The sequence below is a fragment of the Macrobrachium rosenbergii genome, chromosome 55, assembly GCF_040412425.1.
Source record: "Macrobrachium rosenbergii isolate ZJJX-2024 chromosome 55, ASM4041242v1, whole genome shotgun sequence".
NCBI classification, from domain to species: domain Eukaryota; kingdom Metazoa; phylum Arthropoda; class Malacostraca; order Decapoda; family Palaemonidae; genus Macrobrachium; species Macrobrachium rosenbergii.
Genome location: NC_089795.1, coordinates 29,867,766 through 29,876,569, shown reverse-complemented (window position 1 = coordinate 29,876,569; position 8,804 = coordinate 29,867,766).

Below are 8,804 nucleotides of genomic sequence, written 5' to 3'. Positions count from 1 at the left end.
CAAACAATATCTTTCTTGAAAACTCTTTATGAAACGTTTATGTAGATAAGAGGGGAAAGACTATGAAAGAATAATATACAGTATATATATATATATATATATATATATATATATATATATATATATATATATATATATATATATATATATATATATATATATACTGGTGTTTGAAATTAGAGCCCTCCACAGAACAAAAGGAAAGTTATGAAGTTTTCTGCTATAGCCTATCTCCATACATTATTTTAAGTTTCTATTAAGCTATTTTTCATTTTATATTTCTTTGTATTTTCAGACTGAGTGACGAGTTAGATACAGCCATGGCTAACGACTCGAGGAAATCAGATGGATTGACCGAATCTGGCTATAACCTTCAGGGGATAAGGGATGCTACGCATCCTTCATTTCATGTTCCTGGATAGCTAAATACATTAAAAGAGATGAATCCTTTGTTAAAAGTAACTGGAACAAAATCCATATGACTGTCATCGCAAAAAGAGTGAGAATCTTGAAGGCCTGAAGTCCTTGCTCAGAGTCAAAAGACATCATAGCTGAGGCAGTGGGTAGACCAAGAAAGTCTTTCCGTAAATTGGTGCTTGAACTAGAAGCTAAAAAGGGGAAAGAAGAGAAGTTATAGTGCTGTATATCGTGTTGGAAAATCTGGTATCAAGCCATTTCATGCTATCAGTGCCAGTCACTTAGCAACAGAGAGAAGACCATGCATGGTTTTGCTGTTCATTTTTAAAGATTGGGATGAAGCTGACTTTCTCCATATGTTGCCGCATCAGATGAATTCTTCATTTACACAGTCAGGAAGCCAAATCATAAAAATGACATCATCTGGGCTGCAAGCTGGATGATATCAGTGATGACATGCGCTATCGCCAAGTTGTGAAATTTCCTGAATGTTTGGCAATTTTCTCTGTTTCACAGCCAAAATGTTAATGTGGACTATCAAAGAAAAGGATAGTCATGGAATGGTGAATACTTCAGAGAAACTGTGCTTACTGGTGGAGTATTTTTTCTCAAAGATCCTGAAAATGTTATCTGGTTGAAGAAGCCACATTTTTTGTGCCGATAAGGCACCATGTTTCAAGGCTCTTCAGACACAGGAGCTGTTTTAAAACAGTGGTATCGATTTCTTCTCGTCAAGTGAATTTGCGGTAGCCCCTGACCTAATGTGTATGTGTGAAAACATTGGTGGTATCTTAGCGATCAGGTTGAATCGTGCACAGTGAACTATGATGGTATACCAAGCCTCGATGACCTGAGAAGAGAGGTGACCAAAGTGCTCAAGGAAATGGAGTTGGAGTCTCAGCTTTTTTGCTATTTGCTGAAATCATACTCCTCAAGAATGCAGGCTGTGGTACAGGCAGATGGAGGCCACACAAAATATTAAATACTCAGAGAGAAAACTTAAATAAATACCTGTTCTGAATTACTTTTGTTTTTGTCCATATCAATTTTAGTTTATGCTCTAGAGGGGGCAGCTCTAATTTCTGAAACACTTGTATAGTATATGTATATATATATATATATATATATATATATATATATATATATATATATATATATATATATTATTTTTTCATAGTCTTTCCCCTCTTATGTACATAAACGTCTCATAAAGAGTTTTCAAGAAAGATATTGATTTATAGATTGATTTATAGATTTTAGGCATACATGCCAAGCACTGGGGCAACTGAGGTCATTCAGCGCTGAAGCGGAAATTGACAGTGAAAAAGATCGAAAGGTGTAACAGGAGAATAGCCTTGCAGTTGCACTATGAATCAATTGTTAGGAGAGGGTGGACAGTAAGATGGAAGAAAGGGAATATGAACGGAGGTACAGTAAAAGGAATGAAAGATGTTGCAGCTAGGGGCCAAGGGGAAGCTGCAAAAAAACCTTAAGTAATGCCTACATTGCACCGCATGAGGTGCACTGACTGCGCTGCCCCTCTACGGGGTTCAAGGAAGATATGAGTCAGTGTAGAGTTTCAGAAGTAATTTTTTTTTTCCAATCAAGTATTGACCACTTTGTTCGCCCCTAATCTAATTTTTCGATAGTAATACTACAGTGTCGAAAAAACTTTCTTCTTAAGCATTTGGTTACACTTTAATAATCTCTCCCATTGTAGATTTCACCAGTATTCCCTCGTTAAAAACCTTTACTAATACTTTCATAAAAAACAGAACTTTTCATATTCCCTCCTTCATAAACTTTTCATCAATTATTTCTGACGACGTTCTTTTGAAAAGAAACTTCCATACTTTTTTCGTATAGTGCATATTCTCATGTTGTCTATCTCAATAACCCTTCAAAGGAAACAGGGGCTTTTGAAGGATCCCGTTTTTGAGGGAAAATGAGGATCTTGAAGAAGTCCTTTTCAGGGAGAGCCTGGGTCTTTGAAGTCTGTCGGCTCCTTCAGGAATGTTTATTTTTTCTTACTCTCGGCTATTCTACTTTTTTACTTTTTCTAGTGAAAAATGGTTAAAGAAATTAGCCTAACAAATTTACTTTTTTTTCTTGAAAAGAAAACATGAATTTTTTTACGTTATTATTATTATCATTATTATTTTTATTATTATTATTATTATTATTATCATTACTAATGAGATGTTATTTCCATCTATTGTTCTTTGTACATATCTAGTTCTTGAGGCCTGATCTTGTGCCGCTGTTAGCATTCCTTCTATTTCCTTCTTGAGTTCTCCCCTCTGTAGCCATTCCCACGTTTCATCGCTGGTCAGCTCTTTAGTCTGTCTCATGTACTGTCCGTGCATTGGTTTGTTGTGCCATTCCTCTGTTCTGTTTTTCATTCTCCTATCTCTGTATATTTCTGTCTCTTCATCTACTTTTATCATTCCTTCTTCCCATGCCCTCCTTAGCCACTCGTATTCACTGGTTTTCAGATACTGGCCCAGTGCTCTGGTCTCGATGTTAACGCAGTCCTCTATGCTTAGTACCCCTCTCCCCACTTCCTTTTGTGTTATGTACAGTCTGCCTGTATTTGCTCTTGGGTGTAGTGCTTTGTGTGCTGTCATGTGTTTCCTAGTTTTCTGGTTTATGCTGCTGAGTTCAACCTTCGTCCAATCCACTACTGCACTGCATCTGATTACTGGTACAGCCCATGTGTTTATGGCTTTCGTCATGTTTCCAGCATTGAGTTTTGACTTGAGTATCGCCCTACTTCTCTGCATATATTATTTCCTGATCGTGTCCTACATCTCTTGCTGTTTTATATCCTCTCCTTCTGTTATTCCAGGTATTTGTATCCTGTCTCATCTATGTGTTTGATGCTATTCCCGTCTGGAAGCTTTATCCCTTCAGTCCCTATTACTTTGCCTTTTTGTATGCTGACCAAGGAGCATTTTTCTATTCCAAACTCCATCCTGATGTCCCCAGATGGAACCCTTACAGTCTGGAATACGGCATCTATTTCCTTGATGTTCTCACTATACAGCTTGATGTCGTCCATGAATATCAGATGGTTAATTCTGTTGCCTCCTTTCTTGAGTGGTACCCAGCATCCATCTTCTGCAGTACTTTTGTCATGGGAATCATGGCTACTACAAAGAGCAGTGGGGACAGTGAGTCGTTTTGAAAGATCCCTCTCCTGATAACCTCTGGTAGACTTATCCTAGAGTTTGTAAGTACTGTATTCCAGTTGTGCATTGTATGTCTTAGGAAGCTGATGGTGTTTTCCTCTGCCCCATATATTTTCAGAAATTCTATTAGCCACTTGTGCAGTATCATGTCGAAAGTTTTCTTGTAGTCAATCCATGCCATGCTTAGGTTGGTTCTCCTTTTACTGTTCCTCTTTACCATTTTGCCTATCAGGAGCTGGTCTTTTGTGCCCCTACAGTTCCTTCTACAGGCTTTCTGCTGGTGGGGGATGGTGTTTGTATCCTCTAGGTAGTTGTACAGCCTTTCACTGATGATACCTGTTAGTAACTTCCACATTATTGGTAGGCAGGTGATAGGCCTGTAGTTACTTGCTATATTTGTTCTTGTTCTTGTCTTTTCTGTACTAAGGATGTTCTCCTGTGGTCATCCATTTGGGCGCAGGGTGGTTTGGGATACAATGCTGGAGTTGTTCTGCCATTCATGGGTGTACGGCCTTGAAGTTTTTGAGCCAGTATCCATGGACTTCATCGGGACCTGGGGCTTTCCAGTTGGTAATTTTCTTTAGTTGGTGTCTGACTGTGTCTGTCATGATCTCGATGAATCTTTGTTTTATTCTCCCCATTTCTTCTGCCTTGACGTCCTGGAACCATGTTGCATGTTTGTTGCATAATATTGAATTGCTCCATATGTTTTCCCAGAGTCTTACTTGGTTCGGCTTCAGGAATTTCCTGGTGGTTGTCTTCCCCTCTTAGTTGGCTGTAGTCTTTTCTGCTTGGTTCCGAAGAGTTTCTTCTGTTGGTATCCTTTTATTCCTGTTCATGTACCGTTGGATCTTATGTGCTTTGACTTTGAGCTTCTGTTTTATATCCTCTATTGTGTTGTTTAGTCCCTTCTCCTGTACTTTGTATTTCTCATTCAGTTCCTCTCTTGTTTTCTTGCTTCTTAGCCTCTTTTCTGCCATTTCTCTCAATTTTCTCAAGTCAGATCTCATTGCCATGATTTGTTTTTCCAGACCCCTTTTCCAAGGCGGTCGCTGTTTTGGTTTCTGTTGGAATGGTTGTGATGGGGGTTTTGGTATTTGTATCCCCATGAGTTCTACTACTACTTTGCTCCTGCATATGCCAGGCTATTTGTTTCTGTGATACTGGTGGTATGAATTAGCCACATTATTTCATTAACTTCACTTGTTTTCTCCCTTAGGTCCTTTTAGTGGGGCAGATAACAGAAAAATGGTGCAAATGATGATACAAGCATCAAATTTGGCACAAGTGTCCTCCAAGGTATACTAATCAAATCTGCCCAAGTGACCAATTGAAAATCCAAGATGGCGGCCATTTTTCAAGATGGCCACCAAAATAACCAATTCAAGTAGATGTTTTGCTTAGAAATATTTGTAGTTGTCTGATTTGTATGATCTAAGTGTGGATTCTCATGTTTTGATGCCTGCTGGAACTATATTTTGTTTAAAATATTTTCCTGTTTAAAAGCACCTGAGACATATTTCAAGATGACCACCAAGATGTTTGTCTTTCTTTACATAAATTTTGTCCCAGCTAGTACATTTTTAAGGTTATGCATACCGTGCAGCTGTTTCTCGATCTGCTACTGCTCACATATGCAGCTGCAGAGTGATGTGCAGGGAAGCTTTGCTTGAGAGCACTTGCATCTTCCTTGCAAACCTTCTTACAGGAGCACTTTGTCAACTCTGACAGCTTGCTGCAATTGGTGGTAGTGTTGTCCAAAGTATCTGCCATGCTTCCTCCTTTCTGTGTCCACCCCCATTCAGCTGGACTGCTCATGTGTGGATTATAGTGGGTTGCCTGGCCCCAGATGATCCCAGCCGGTAGGCCGTACACTTTGCATGTTCTCTGAGGGCTGCCTGTGTTGGTGGAATTGAGTTGTACAGCCTCTGCTTGCGGGCAAACAGATTCAGTCTTGCTTGTCCACACCAGTGGCTGCGCTGACATGTCATACATGAGACAATGAATCTTTCCAGCCTCTGCATGTCAAGATCACGAATCAATGTTGATGCTGGCTGAGATTGATGTATGTTTCAGTAATATCATCAATACATTCCAAGTCTGTCATGCAGATTTCTTCGCTCTCCCACGGAAAAGACACGCCACATCCAGTGAATGCATGAAAGTAGGGGATCCTCTAGCTTTTCAAGCCCAATTGTAAAACTACTCATGGACTGAATCCATTGCATATGGGCCTTGGCCAAAGGCAATCCATATTTCCTGAAGACCTAGTTTCTGGAAAGATGGCAGTACAGATATTGCTGACTAGCACATCTGTGTCATTAGCCTCGATGATTACAGACTTACTCCCGTCAGTCGTTGCATCCCTAGCGAGAAGTTGTGGACACAGCAAAGTCTGATTTCAATGCTCCATGATGGAGTTGGGACTTGATGTCTGCACCATGTTCGATCATGCATACAAACTGAAGCAGGATGCAGGCACAGCCTGTTCTAAGTCTTTTTGTCATGAAAATAGCTGCTGAAATTCGACTTCTGACGGAGCATGTCTTGTCTTATTATCCCAGCGTGCTTTTGCTAGATGGATTGCTTGTACCCATAACGGGATGCATCTGATAGATTGAACCTACATCAGTTTCCCAACAGCCAACAGAACTTCTTGTCCTTGGCGATTAGTCGCAGCTGTGAATGCGCAAAAGCAGCTGATCCCTGAGTCGAGTAGGATGAACATCAGAAGAGTAACACTGCCGTTCCAGCCTCTGCTTGTAAAGCTTGGTCAAATCAGCAAGCTTGAAAATCAGTGGCCTCTCACTGCATTTTTCTATCTCGCAAATGTAGGTGACTAGTTCAGAGAAAGCAATTGATATGCATCCCTTCCAGTGTTCCTGTGCTTTAGGTATGCCCATTTCAGTTATACAATGCCACCCAAACAGCCAGGGTGATATTTCACTTCCTGGGCTACATATCTCCTGCACTTAGTTTTATGCAGAAGTTTTGTATCACTGAGTGTTTTGGCACATTCATTTATTCTCCTATTCACTTGCATTGTTTCATTGCTACTCTAAGCCCCTCCTTCAGTTTTATAGAAGAAGCATTCTTTGTTTTAGTTTCTGGAGCTTTGGAATCTTATTTCTACTGCCCTCATCATCAGTAAACCTACATGTAATTTGCCTCTTTTTCAGCTGGTGTGTAACTTTGTGTTGTTGAACAGAAGCGCAACTCTCATGATATTGTGCCTTATATTTTCAACGTTTCTATCCCAAAACCCTGTCAAGTCTTGCAGGGTCGAGCTTGATTGATAGCATATTGAGTGAAACAGAGGAATATTCTTTGCCAGGTTCATATATCCATCATCCCCTTCTGGCAGGATTGGCCTAGGGAGATTTTTAGATCTCTTTTTGAACTCCTGACATAGGCAAACACTTGGTTCAGTCGTTTTCCATGATCGTCCAGTAGAGTTCACATCCATGATTACGATGACATTCAGGTCGAGGGTTTATCCTTTTACCACCCTGTACATGTAATAATAGCACAGGGCCTTATGTCCTGTAATATAATAGGCGCCTTCCTGTATGGGATACACTAGGTTCTTGCACTGTGCCATACACCAGTCCAATCGTTCATCCAATGTCATAAGTCCTGTGCGATCTGGTACACCATCCAGATAATTCAAAACCCTGTTATCCTGGTTTGGTTTCTGGCGATGGCACATCCCAGTCCATTGGAGAAAAGGGCTGCCTAACTGATTTGGGGTTAACTAGGCAGCACGGGGATACCGCAGCTTGCTGTAGTATGATGCCAACATAAATTTCCTACTTAGCTGACGCTGAACCCCATGCTGAGTCACAGCAGTGATGTCAATAATGTGCCCAGTAGTGCCTGTAATCACTCCATTAATACAGTGCCTTAACCATGTTATAAACTAGAAAATATACATCAGCAGGCTTAAAAACATAGGAATCCACACTTAGATCATGCAATTGGGACAACTACAAATGCAACTACAAATATTATTTTGGCGGCCATCTTGAAAATTGGCCGCCATTTTGGATTTTCAATTGACCAATCAGGTAGATTTGATTGGTATCCCTTGGAAAACAATTGTGCCAGATTTGATGCTTGTATCATCATTTGCACGATTCTTCTAAAAAATTACTCTTATCTGCCCCACTATTTGTGTTGTAGGCTTTCATGGAGGGGATCTTTGCTCTTCCTGTATCTGGCTTCATCCACTGTCTGATCTTTTCACCCATTCTGACCTCTCTGTTACATCTTCGGTGCCTCCTCGTGTCATTGTTTGGTAGCTCATCATTGCTGTCGTTTTCTGTCACCATCTCTTAGTTCGCCTTCTTGACCTATCAATGCTGGGTGTTATATCTCTTTCCAGTTCCTCTCTTTCTGTTGTGGTGAGCCAGTTCTTTCTCTTCATGTTCCTTACTTGGTCTGCCAGCTTCTGTTTTGTTTGAGGGGTGTTATTTCTCTCATTCTAAATGCTGACCAGTCTTCTTCTATATCCTCTTTCTGTCGGGTTGCATCTGATGTAGCATCTCCATATTTCCTTATTTTCCTCTCTTGTCCATTTCTTCTTCTGATTTGCCTCTGTAGCTCCAGTCTCTAGCTGCTGGTCACTGTCGTTGTGGTGGTCAGTTGCTGGATGACGACCTCCAAGTACCTGACCGACCTCCCCGTCGCTTAGGCTGTATACCTGGCTGCCGGACGAAGCTCCTCTGCTGCCAGAGATTCCATTTACGTCGTTGTCGTTTATTCTTTCATTTCTTTCCAGCATTGCTGAGTTTTGCTATTTAGCCCACAGCTGGACCCTACCCCATCGGGAACAGGTATCCATTTACAGCTGAGTAGACAGGAAACTGTGGTGAAGATCCTTTCCCAAGGAATCAACACCGAGGAGAGCGGTCACCCATCCAACGACTGACCAGCCCAATGTTGCTTAACCAGTCCATCGATGAGCTAAACTAGTCTGCCACGGTGCCCATATTATTATTATTATTATTATTATTATTATTATTATTATTATTATTATGCTAGCGGAGCCAACATGTATACCGACATATTTTTCATGAAATACATGCGTTCAACTATGCTTGCATGTATATGATCCCACATTCACACACTCATACGTTTCCCACTTTAACCTTTGTACAGAGAAAACAATTCTCCTATAACACGCTAATCCTGCAT